Source organism: Arvicola amphibius, chromosome 9 (assembly GCF_903992535.2).
Source record: "Arvicola amphibius chromosome 9, mArvAmp1.2, whole genome shotgun sequence".
Lineage (NCBI taxonomy): Eukaryota > Metazoa > Chordata > Mammalia > Rodentia > Cricetidae > Arvicola > Arvicola amphibius.
Window position 1 is genome coordinate 20,276,103 of NC_052055.2, and position 9,569 is coordinate 20,285,671.

Sequence of the window (9,569 nt, forward strand, 5' to 3'; positions counted from 1 at the left end):
AAAACCAGACAGGGACTGGCGGATTACCAGGAACATCCAATGCAGTACTTCATGACATAAATCAGACAGAGTGGGAGGAGGTGACTCGGGAGAAGAAAGGAAGTCGGCTCTGAGGTTTAAAGGGACACGCCAAAATGAGGTCTTTGCATGAATGTCTGATAGTTGTGACGCGAAGGGAGGAGTGGGGTGAACTCAACTCTCAACACCTGGAATCTGACGCTTGCTGGGAAAGCATTGACTGCGCTAAAGACACTTCTGGAAAACCCCCTTGCACCCCTGTGTTGCTTGTGCTGTCCTCCAGACCTTCCAGGTGAACTCAGCTGATTGGAGACTTGGCTACACGCTGGTCTGGGATGAGAAACGCAAAGCGGAAATGTGGGGTAAGGGGAGACATCAGAATGGGTTTCCAACCTGTTTCTGGAAATCCGTCTTTGCCAAAGAAGAGAAAAAGAAAATGTATACAAGTAAAGCGGAACTTTATTTTTTTAGGAAAGAAAGTGAAAGGGATTCCTGCCCAACGGGGGCTCCCTTCCAGACCCCCGGTTAGGCACAAATCACACCCAAACAGTCGTTTTCACAGACAGATCCTTCATTAAGCAGGGAAGAAAAGTTAAAGTGGCTGCTTTCTGACTGGGGCAGAAAAACAGCAGCAAATGACCTTACAGTTCCGTTCTTAAGACGAGAAAAAGGGGAGGTCTGTATCAGAATGGGCTAGGATGCGGTGATAAAGGAGATAGGGATGAGGGAGAAGGGGAAGGGGGCAGGAATATTTGACACAGAGGGACAAAGAGCTGCGATAGACAGGAGACAGACATGGCGCATAGGAAAAGAGCGGTTTGTAAAGGTAAAGGGGGAAACCCCGTATTACGATGAGGTGTTTAATTTTAATTGGCCATGTTAATTAGGTGAACCAAAGGGGGCTTCTGACTGCTGGACTTTGGCAGCCAACCTCAGGAGGGGGGAAGTGGCCAAATGAGGGAATGGACCTTGGGGGTTTGCTTTAGGAATGTAATCTAGTGGTTTTGAGCAAGGCAGGGAGGATGGGGAGAAGGACAAGGCCTGCCAGAGTCACATGACATGCCCTAGGGGGTTAGTGTCCCTTCAGAAAGTATACACACACTCAAAGAACACACCCAAACACACAGGGTGACTGTCCAGATGTAGAAGGTAGGCTGCTGTTATTTACTACATTTGCTTTCTTGTGTTTCCTAATTTTTATAAAGCGAGTCCAATCTATTAATGTAATGAAAATTAGGATTTTAGCAAAAAGGTTAGTAATGCTTTTAAAAAGAATCAACAGCAGAGAAAAAATGGATACAGACGATATTCAACCACCCCCCTGTATTTCTTCCATGTTTGCTGTCTTCCTTGTCGTCTGCCTCACAGTTCTTTTCTGTTCAGGGAACACTAAGACTTTTGGTCCTCCAGGAAGTCAGAAAGATGACCGCAAATAAAAAGGCTGCCAAACTCTCGAGTTAGAACCACACTTAGGGAACATCCTCTACCTTCTACCAAAAACGCTGCCTGAGGATCCCTTTTGGAATCACAACCTGGCGAGGTGAAAGCAAAACCTGATTACCTCATAGTTGAGGAGCCCGGGAGTCAGAATCAAGGTGTCAGCGGGATTAATTACTGTCAGTGGGATTCCTAAGGGGGAATCCTGTCTATGTCACTGTAGGTAATCCATGATGTCCTTGTCTTATGATTATGCCCCTGGTCTTGCTTCTGTGGGTCACACGGCCTTCTCTCCCAAAGATCGGTATCTCCAAGCCTCCTTCCTGTCATAAAGACACTAGTTATTGGATTTAGGATCCATTTTGATTCATTATGACTTTATTTAATTTGATTATATCCACAATGACCATGTTTCCAAATCAGGTCATAGTTGGGGGTATGGGGGTTGGGAGTCCACAAAATAGTGGACATCCCATAGTTGGAGAATCAGGTGTATAAACCACACGGCATGATACACCCTGTAATACACACACCTCCACCGGCCTCCCCACCCTGTCCTTGGTCCAAGTTGCTTTTCAGCACACACAACAGGCTTTCATTCAGAAAAGGGCATGGCGCTACTTCTTGGTCTAGGTGATGAATTATGGCTGGGCCACTGTTCGTGGAGCTGAGCCCTTACACACTGGGGCTGTAATAATGGCGTTCCTGTCATGTTATGCTTCAGAAGTCTTAAGCTAGTCACGATTCATAACCATCAGGAAAATCCCCAAGTAGGAATCTTCTGTGTTAGTTAAGATCAATGTTGTGAGTTGACTTGTGGATCCCCCGAAGAGAACACTGAGCGTTAATAGATGCTCAGGAAATTGCTGGAATAAGGCTTCCTAAACAAGAGTGTAGATCCCACTGCCAGAACAGCACGCGCTGCATACACCACCCTCCAACACCGCTCCAGTTCTGATTCTTACTTGTGAATGGGTTAATTGCAAAGTGGGCAGATCAATACCCACCTCAGACCGCCATTGTGATGGCAGAATGAGATACCAAATGTGAAAATAAGCCCATCACCATCCAAACATGAGTTCGGGCTCTGGCGAGCAGATGACAGAGAGTCCACCAGACTCTAGCTCGCTGAGACACCTGGCACATTGTCCCTTGAAATTTCACTGGCAAAATCAATTCCAATTGGCCTCGGTACAGACAGTTCTTCATGAGCTGACAGTCAGCCAAAAGACACCGAACAAAGAGCCGCAGTGATTGTTAGCATTGCAAACAACAAAGGCCATGTTTACAGGAGATGCTGGTTTCGGGATCAACCTTGGAGGAGGTCTCTTGGGCGCCAGTTTTAAGGCAGAGCAAGAATGCTTGCTAGTCATGTTTTCCGGGGACACACACTGAATCAGTGTACCAGACCCGTTCATTTGCAGATTGAGGGTTAAGGGACCAGGGACTTGTGTTGTGTGATAAAGAGGGAGCGCATTAGAAGACTGGTTGGTGGTGAAAGGGCCAGGCGCTACCCTGGGACCTCACAGCATCCCTCCTAATCCTCAAAACAGGTAATCACATGGTATTCTCTTCTTGGAAAAGTGGTGAAGACTTCAGGGCAGGACCTGCCTGGTGGCTGGCTGCTCCTGACGGCAAAGCAGAAATTCAAGCTCAAGTTAGTGTTGACTCCCAGCTCCCAGGCAGAGGCAGGGTTGGGTGTGAAAGTTTGCTTGGAGCCGGGCGGTGGTGGCGCACGCCTTTAATCCCAGCACTCGGGAGGCAGAGGCAGGCGGATCTCTGTGAGTTCGAGGCCAGCCTGGTCTACAAAAGCTAGTTCCAGGACAGGCTCCAAAGCTACAGAGAAACCCTGTCTCGAAAAAAAAAAAAAAAAAAAAAAAAAAAAAAAAAAAAGAAAGTTTGCTTGGGGCCTAAGCTTTGTCCTTTGTTCTTGATGCATGGGACCCCTTCTCCCAGCTCCCTGTGCGTGCGTGCGCACGCACATGTGTCTCCCTGCCCTGGTCTGGGGCAATGGTGTCTGATCATCCTCTCTGGTTGAGGACAGTCAGCTATTTGTCTGAGAGCCAAGTGCAACTAGCAAAGGTTCAGACGCCTTTTGCTTCCTGAGTAGGGAGGTGGCCTTACCCTGTGGGAAGCATCAGTTGGAGGGAGATGAATTTAGCTGCCCTCCCCAGTTGGTGGTGGGGGAGGGTCCTGTCAGCCAGAGGATGTAGGCTTAGCTCCAAAAGGGCTTTTGTCTGAGGCTGGGCCTCAGGCCAGAGTGACATTCTTCGGTGCAGGCTGCCAGGCCACCACTGAGTGGGCACCTGCAGGGCAGCTAGGGAAGGAGTGAGGGGCCTGTCTTTTTCTCCACAGAGGGGATGGAATCTTCCATTTGAAGGCTCCTGGAGTGCGGAGGCCGTGCCTGTGGTTGCTCCTGGCTCCAGAAGACATGCCAAGGCCCAGGCTACCCAGGGATGTGGGCAATTAACATTTTAGCTTCTGTCATGTCTGATAAAGATCCCCACAAGATGAAAGGAATCTGCTCTATCTTGAAAGAGTGCAGCGGAAGAAACCTAAGCTCATAGAAAGACCTGGGAGCCTCTGTCACAGTTTCCCCCTGCAGTGTGGATACCGCCCTTCACTGAGAATGTGTTTGCCCCACCCTAACCCTCTGCACAGGTGGGTGTACCACATCCCATGCTGTGGGTGTCGACTGCTGAGTCCCACAGCTATCACTTCTTTGGGAACCATCTCTCTAGGGAGGTTGCATGAATTCCTTCTGTCCTGAGGGGCCTCCACGGCCTGACAGAGGCCCTCAAGGAGGTAGCAGGCCTAGGCCTAGAGGATAGTTCATGATTCAGGGCCCTGGAGGACCAGGCTGAGGCAAGGCTTTGACTGACACAACTTTGTCTCTAGCTTATCCCTTGCTAGTACTGTGTTCTCTCTCTGTCTGTCTCTGTCTCTGTCTCTGTCTCTCTCTCTCTCTCTTTCCCCGTGTGTGCTAATGTCAGGTTGTTTTGTTTTTTTCTTTTCTATCATTCTTCACCTTATTTTATGAGACAGGTTCTCTCAAGGAATCCAGAGCTTGCTATTTTGCCTAGCCTGACTAGCCAGCACGCCCTGGGAACCTCCTGTCTCTACCCTGCCCAATGCTAGGATCACAGATATGCTGTGCCCAGCTTTTTTCTGAACTTGGTCCATGTTTGCACAGCACACATTTTACCTCTGAGCCATCTTCCCAAACTGCATCCCAGAACCTGGTATTAGCTCTCTTGCTCCCTTCATCCTGAAAGCCTTTGTGAGCTAATCCCTTACAGGAGAACCTGAGTACTTGGGACTGGACAAGAAGCTCAGAGGTTAAAAATGCTTCCTGTTCTTCTGGAAGACCTGAGTTCACATTCCGGTGGTCACATCTGGTGGCCCACAACTGCTTGTAGCTCCAGCTCCCAGTGATCTGGCGCCCAATTTAGTTACCAACAGACATCTGCCCTTCTATATATAAATAAAAAATTAAATATTTTAAAAATTTCAGCACTTGTTCTGCTATCTCATGAACGCTACTTCTCTTGTGAGTCTGTTCTAGAACAGCTACTGGGGACTCCCCACACTCCAGGTGTGTTTGTCTTGACTGAAGACAGCAGTAAGGCAGGTCAGTGTAGCTTTCCCATCATTGAACTGACAGCCTACTTGCTGGTGCTCAAACTTGATGTTCCTATGGACATTGCCATCTTCCAATGCACTGGGCTACGTTCATACATCTGGGACACATGTAGCCTGCAGCTTGGACATGCCTGGTGGTGGAAAGACATGACTATTAAATAATCACAAAAATTCAGTTATGGTTGCGATTAACATCCTGCATCAGCAGGACGAGCTACAGAGAAACATGGTGTAACATCTCTTCTACGCTCGGCTCTCGAACTCTGGGGTAGGACTCTGAAAACTCCGTTTCTAGACAGCAGCCATCTTTTTGTTAGATTCTGCTAACAGGAGACATGAGGAAGGCAGAAGGAGAAAGAAGTCACTTTCTGTATTCTCTTGTTCTTGCCACCCTCGCTGCACCTGGGTGTGTCTCTTCTTCAATGACTGAGCACCCTCTCGGCCCAGAGCAGCATATGGCTGCCATCCCAAGCCTGCGGGGCATCTGCAGATCTACCAGCAGGAGCTAGGAGCCTCCCTGTTCTGGAAACATCGCCATGGATGTCTCTGTGTTTCCTAGCTGTAGGATTGGCAATGCTATCCTGCTGATCCTTGAATTACCTCAATGTCTCTTTGTGTGCAACCCAACAGCACCTATAATTGCTCCCCCAGTGTAGAATACCTCTTGTGTTTTTAGAGTCCCACCGGGACCTAAACCAGATGGGGAACATTCAGTCTGGGCCAAAGGTAACTCTAAAGAAATACATTTAGGTCGCTGGCTTAATGGATCAGTAGGGCTCACTGGGTGAGGGGGCCTGGAAGAAATAGGGTAGAGAGGGAATGCAGTCTCTGGAAAGAGAGAAGGCCTACGTCATCTAGAAGAATGAAAAAAAGCAATGGTCCCATCGTGCAGGACATGAAAAGACAGGGAGCCATTGAGGAATCCTGAAGAATGGCTTCGATTACAGAACGAATGCCAAGTGGACACTGTCCACTTCCAGCACTTCCCTCTGGTGTTGAGGGACTCTCACCTTCCTCCGCTGTTGGAATCTGTTGTATCAGAAACACAAAAGTGATGTAGCAGCAATCATAGTTCATTTCTATGGAGGATTAGACAAGGGGACTAAGAATATAGTACCTTGGTAGAACCCTTACCTATCATGTGTGAGGCCACAGGTTCAATCCTCAGCACTGAAAAGAAGAAACAGGAAAGGTCTCCTTTGGGGTATATGCAACCCCACTGATGGTTGAGTTAAAGGAAAGATCTTCGTGTGAAGAATACAGCAGGCCTCCTTCTGCAAAGACAGTTAAGAGTCTCTGTGCATTGAACAAATGGACGATGGTGAGTGGCAGCCTTGAGCTCGACACAGTCGGTCAGCTTGAGTTCTAGTGCTGCCTCTGCTTTCTGCCTTGAGAACACAGACTAGCTTCTTTGAGTCCTTGGTGCCTTGTCTGACAGTTGTGTCTTCTGGGCGCTTTAAAATTAGGTCATATTGGGCCGGGTGGCAGTGGCACATGCCTTTAATCCCAGCACTCGGAAGCAGAGGCAGGAGGATCTTTGTGAGTTCGAGACCAGCCTGGTCTACAAGAGCTAGTTCCAGGACAGGCTCCAAAGCTACAGAGAAACCCTGTCTCAAAAAACAAAAAACAAACAAACAAACAAACAAACCCAAAATTAGGTCATATTGATACAACACCCGGCTCGGTGACTGGTACCCAATAGTCCCTTAAAATGTACTATCATTTTCATAGTTACTCTGACTTCAGAGTGGTATTCCTGTAACCTCTACTTCAATAGAGATCCTGAAAATTTAGCCTAATCCCTTTTCCACGTGAGGACATTTCTGCCATGCTATATTCCCTTGCTTTGATTTTCTTCGGAGTGGTGTTCTCGGATGTTCTTTTTGGCCACCTGGGTCAAGTCCTGAGCTGTCTTCACCCTGATCCCTGTGGTCCCATCCTATAAGGCTCCTCCTAGATCCACTAATGATCACACCTACCAGCTGGGTTTGTCCAGGATTGTCGTACTGCTGCCACAAGCTTCAAGTGCAGATATTTACTGATGGTCTCTCTTTGATGATTGCTTTGACATGGCGATTGTTCAAATGAAAGTTCTGTGTAGTTTTCAGGCTTGCAAGAGCATGTGTTTAGAGGAGTTAACTTCAACAGGAGCATGAGAAACCAATTTCCCTGGTGTCCTGCAATTGTGCATCAAGTCTGCTTCCTTTCCCACCTTCTCCAGATTCACACAACACCTAGAGAAAATTGAATGGTGATGTGGACAAGAAGTGGCATTTAGCAGTTCCCTGCCTGGCTGGGAAATTTAGCTGTCAATCATTTATTGGACCTAGATATTCTATGATGTGCAGTCCACAGCTCCCTGGTCTTGACCTACTCAGGCCATGCTTCTGTTTGCTCCTTCATCTGTTCGTTCAGCATGATGCATTGGTTCTCCTGAGAAACAGAATTGTTAGAATAAAGATATATTTCACAATACGAGCTGGATAGTCTAACAGTGACTCTCTTCATACTAGAGAGGCTGAGACCTCGGGTGGTACTCAGTCCATGAGTCTGAATGTCTCAGCAGTACTGGAAGCCCAGAGGATCCCTGGAGAGTCACTGGTCTTCAGTCTTCATTAGAAGCCGTCAGAGCTGGGTTCTGATGTCAGTGAGGGAATACAGCGGCAGCAGCAATGATGCTGATGGGCTCATAAATAAGACGAACTTGCCAGCAAGATGCAAAGTCAAGCCGACAGAAAGATAAAAGATTTTCTCTCTGACCACCTAGCGTCTGGCTGCCAAGGCAAGGTGCCGCCCACAGTTAGGGAGGCTCTTTCCACTTCAGTTAACCTGATCAAGAACAGCATCACCAGGGTGCCCAGCAGTTTGCCTATTACCTGATGATCTAGATCTAATCAAGTTCACAGCCCAAAATTAGCCATTACAAGCACTTATCCACTTTGTGCCAGTTCCATGCCGGGCACACGCTTCTATGATCTCATCTTCTCTGGCGATAACGAGGCAGGCGCTAAACTATCTTTATTGTCATACGTGACTGAGTATCAATAACCGAAATTTCTTATCTGCTTTTCCATGAGCATACTTGAAAACAAAACCGTGGTTCTGACTTCTAAACCAGTTCTAAACTGCTTTTGTTGTCATCCTATGAAAGACTGCCTATTCTATAGTAACTCCCCACTGTATCTGCGTTTGAAGATGGGAAAGTGGACGAGGTAGGTGGTTAGCAGCCTGCCCTGCAGACCGGGGTGGTTGGGTCTCAGCCCAGAGTCCGGCTTATTGCACAAACCTAAAGCTTGCCCTTTGCCTTCCCTGCCCTAGGACCTGCCACGTATTCTGAGGCTGTACTCATCTGAGCACCCGAGCTTCGCTAAGCAACCACTGTGTTAAAGGCATCACATGAGGAGAGCAGCTGTACATCTTCTTGGCCTCCAGGCTGTGCAGTTGCCACTCTCTGTTCTGAGTTTCCTGAAGGATTAAGTCGATCTGGTGACCGAGAAGTTCTAGGTTCCTTATAGAATTTTATGGACACCTTTGCCCAAGGTGTCCATGGAAGACGGAGCGCACATCTGTTCACGGTACTGCTCTGATGTAGACCATCCAGAGACCATCTATAGTTGGCCGTCCATGTACAGATGCCTTGGCAGCACGTGTGAGGCTCTGACTGAAGCTTCACGTGCACCTCAGAAACATGAAGACAGGAAGAACAACACTTATTCATCCATCACCAAAACGTGTGCCTTGGGGACCTGAGCTAAGTACCTTAAAGACCTCTAAGTCTCAACTCTCAGTGACTTGAATTTAATGTCTTGGGGGACATCAGACATAAGGGTGCTGATACGACTCCCCAGAGTCACACGGGAGAGAAAACAAATGGGCCTATCAGGAAGATCATTGACCCTCACGTGAAGAGACTGGGTTTCCAGGTTTGCTGGATGCTAATCAGAGTTTTTTAGTCTGGACTCAGGTGTGAGGGTTTCCTCAATGCCCATTTGTGCCCCTCAGGCTCCTGATCCCAAGTATGGTTTCCTTCTCTCGGCATGGGTTTTAGTCCACACTTTAAATAATTAAGTTCTTTTATCTGGCCCCAGAATCTCCCTCTGGACTGCTTTTTCTGAGCTGCCAATTACCCCTTCTCTGGCTCTGGCCTTACTTAGAGAGTGCCGGAAAAAAAATGGAGAGAGGTCACATGGAACATCCCCACTGACTAACATTAAACCACATCTTCTCGGGTTGGCTTTGTGGTCCAGTCTCATGAGTATGATACACACTGGTCACATTTCCCTCGTGGACTTATGGGTAAAAAGAAATACCTCTGTGTTTCCTCTAAGTTAACTGTGAATGCCGGCTGTTAGCGTGATTCATTGGGAAGAGATGAATCAGGAAGCAGAGGGAACAAGATGGAAAGAGAAGACAGAAGGCAAGGAGATAATTTCATCCAAAGCTCCAGCTTCCCTGGAAACTCAGAGAGCAAA

The 9,569-nt window shown here is 47.8% G+C and overlaps 1 long non-coding RNA gene across 2 annotated transcripts; it reads left to right on the top strand.

Annotated features, from left to right (window-relative positions):
* The first annotated feature begins 2,812 nt into the window (after positions 1–2,812).
* On the top strand, positions 2,813–9,328 carry LOC119823339. Of its 2 annotated transcripts, none has more exons than XR_005286936.1 (2): positions 2,813–3,008; positions 8,416–9,328. It is a non-coding gene; the product is annotated as an uncharacterized LOC119823339 (long non-coding RNA). The 2 variants fall into 2 exon arrangements; XR_005286935.1 differs by lacking the exon at positions 2,813–3,008 and adding an exon at positions 3,360–8,309.
* Positions 9,329–9,569: the final 241 nt, after the last annotated feature.